This window comes from Pseudophryne corroboree, chromosome 1, assembly GCF_028390025.1.
Source record: "Pseudophryne corroboree isolate aPseCor3 chromosome 1, aPseCor3.hap2, whole genome shotgun sequence".
NCBI classification, from domain to species: domain Eukaryota; kingdom Metazoa; phylum Chordata; class Amphibia; order Anura; family Myobatrachidae; genus Pseudophryne; species Pseudophryne corroboree.
This window is the reverse complement of record NC_086444.1, coordinates 465303578-465306812: the sequence shown is the minus strand read 5'-3', so window position 1 is coordinate 465306812 and position 3235 is coordinate 465303578. Positions and strand designations below refer to the sequence as shown.

General features: G+C 40.6%; 1 pseudogene; it reads right to left on the bottom strand.

Annotated features, from left to right (window-relative positions):
• Window positions 1-2632: 2632 nt before the first annotated feature.
• On the bottom strand, window positions 2633-2750 carry LOC134945633 (5S ribosomal RNA; annotated as a pseudogene).
• Window positions 2751-3235: the final 485 nt, after the last annotated feature.

The following is a 3235-nucleotide window of genomic DNA, read 5'->3' as shown; positions in this document are numbered from 1 at the left end:
TCACAAGGTGGAAGCTATCCTCAAAAGGGATATTGTGAATTTTGCGCAGAAGATCCGATGTGTCCTTCAAATATGAAGGTAGTTGAAGAACATAATCCCGGAGGTGTAAGTCTAGAAAGCGACTTGGCTGCTCCAAGAGACCGCCATTGCCAGACATGATGGGTCTGCCCGGTGGTTTTTTTAGATCTTTATGTATCTTGGGGAGAAGATAGAAGGTCGGTGTTTTTGGATTCTGTACGGCCAGGTATTTGTGTTCTTGTTTGGTGATCGTTCCCGTGGTTAGAGCTTCTTCTATTAATCCAGTGTATTCCTTCAAGAATCGTGATGTGGGGTTGCTCAGTAGTCGTTGGTAGCAGGTGGTTTGTTTTAACTGACGAAGTGCTTCTGTGACATACATCTTGCTCGGCCAAAGGACTATGTTCCCTCCTTTGTCTGAGGGTTTTATTATTACCTCCTTCCATTCCTGTATTTCTTTTAATGCTGCTTTTTCTCCTGCATCCAAATTTGGTGGAAAGAAATGAAGTCTATTGCGATTTTTCTTTTGAATTGTGTCAAATTCTCGGGATACCATATCCATAAAGACTCTAATTTCTGGGCTATTATTGTCGGGGGGAAAGAAAGTCGATTTTCCTTTGCATATAGGACGACGTTTACTAGTCGTTTCCAGCCCGGATTCCAGTTGAAGTTCTTCTAGAATTTCAATCATGCCCAAATCTTCCGTGTCCCAGATGGGATCATTGTCGGCCAGAGCTTGTGTAGGATCTTGTTTCTTGAAGAATTTCTTTAGGAGTAATTTTCTCCCATACATTCTCAGATCTTTCTCCCACAGGAATCTATTAAACGGTTTGGATGGTGAAAAAGATAATCCCTTGCTTAGGACCTTAGTTTGTTCTGGGGTGAGTATTCTCTCAGATAGGTTTATGATCTTTAGATGATGCATGGTGGATTGATTTATCGAGCCTTCCTCTGTCGCTCCGGATACCTCGAGGACCGTGGGGTGTCCCAATTGTTGTTCCTTCCTCTGTCTCTTCTTTCTCCCCCTCCGTATTGGCCTCCTGGTCTGGTTCTTCCTCTTGTTTTCTGGCCCCGACCTAAAAAATAAGGTGAGTCCTCTCTATCCTCTGGGATATAGTGGGTACGTGGGGCGTCCGTCACTTCGTTTGCTGAATCTTCGCTATTGGATGATTCGAACTCGGAGAAAGTGTAATCCTCTTTTGGTTTTCTCTCTCTGTGCTTCGGGGGCTGTGTGTTCCAACGAAATTGATTGCCCTGAGAAAAATCCCGTTTGTCCCTTTGTAGTTTGTTCCGCTTGCGTTCTATGATGTTTCTCTCATAAATCTCCAGGTCTCTCTTGTGTTTTTCAAACGTAGATTGGAACGAGAGATCCTTTTCCCACTTTTCCAGACTTTTTCCGACCTCCTCTATTTCTTTTTCTACCTGATCCAGGATCAGGGTGTCGTGTTTGATGAGTATATGTATCAATTCACTGGAACATTTGAGAAGGGTGTTTTCCCATTCCTCCTTCAGATTGTCTGTGGCTAAGGGAAAAGAGGGAAAGATCCTGGGTCTGAGGCCTCTGGGTACGATTTTATGTTTATTATAATTCTCGAGAGTGGTAATGTCCCAAGTAAGTCGTATTCTCCTTTGTAGTGTTTTCTGGAGTTTGGTTAATGGGCCCCTCCAATCGATAGTCGAGCTTTCTGGATCTCCAATTTCAGAAAAGAGATCTCCAAAACCCTCAGTATTTCTACGTCTGGTAAGTTCAGTTTTTAGGGAAAATGAGGACATTATAGACTATTCTGATGTTCTGGTGGATACTGAGTTGATCCAGACCAGTGGTAAGGGAAGAGAAGATCCACCAACCACTGAGTAGATTTGTGAATTAGTTAAACTGTGCAGGAATCGGAAACTGATCTAGGATCAGCAAAATTACAGGTTTACCAGGAAGGTTGATGATTCCGCACCAGTATTGCACAATTACATGTGTTTATCAGGACCAGTATACATTTGTACGGAGATAATCTCTTATTATTATCTGGTGGTGCACCCAGAGTCAGGAAAGGGCTAGAGCAAACGAAGAGTAAAGAAGACTCTTTTTTGGGTGCACTCTTATTAAGTATGTATTTATGAAATTTGTTAAAACATACAATTTTTATTATATTTAATTAAAATATTGTCCGTATCCACTCATATTGCATTTGTAGGAGGAACAAGTCAAAAAATGGGGTTATGTCCTGGTTTGATCTATCCCAATATAGACTGGCATGGGGGTGTAGATATATTAACCATACACCTGTTCTCATGCCATACCAGTACAAGCTGTGCTTGTTTTAATGGGACCAAAATAGGTCATGCAAAAATATGTATCAGTTACACCGGGATTATGTGTACCAAATAAACTATCTCGTCTAGTCTTAGCCACTTAAGCCCTCAATGGGTACTTGATAGGATAGAACTGAAAAGATTAGGTTCTATTGAGTCTCGCCTAAGAAGATGATGGTTAAGGAGACCAAAAATTGGTGATATACCGATGTTCTTGCCTGAATAGAATCAAGAAAATTGTATGAGATGGGAAGGAAGAAGTAGTGGTGATACTGCTGTTGGTATTCGAGTTTTGATTTGGAACAACCTCAGATTACTACACTGGGTATTCTTTGAGGGTCACCCCTCAAATACTGACCCAGCCCATCACCGTTTTGCTTCCAAGATCAGACGAGATTGGGCTCTAGCGGTGAGGTATGGTAGTAACCTATGAATGAGGAGTTCCACTCACCAATGAGAGTGCACCTATTTAATAGATTTAAGGAAGAAGTGTGGATCTGCTGTCCTGTTAGACCTGGGATTGCTCCCAGGAATCATGGATGAGAGTCCACGAAAATAGAAAAGGTATTGAATTCTTTATAAGAAATAAGAAAGTAACATAGTGCATAGATTCAGGCAATTTATAGACAAAATGTGCATGTAAAATTGCAGATAAGTTTGCACATCAGTATTATCTATGGTATATATTCACACTGAAAACCCAGCAAAAATGCCCTTTTCTGGGTGAGGATTTCATCCAAAACACTTTCATTTAAATATATAGGTAATATATCCAAGGGTGCTATCAAGTGAGGTCTCAGATACAATGTATCAAATATTGTCTGACGAGCAAAAAGAATAATATTATATCAGGTATAACATGTATGTATCAAGACTAGGGCTATCATCTTATATGCTATCAATTAGTTATAAT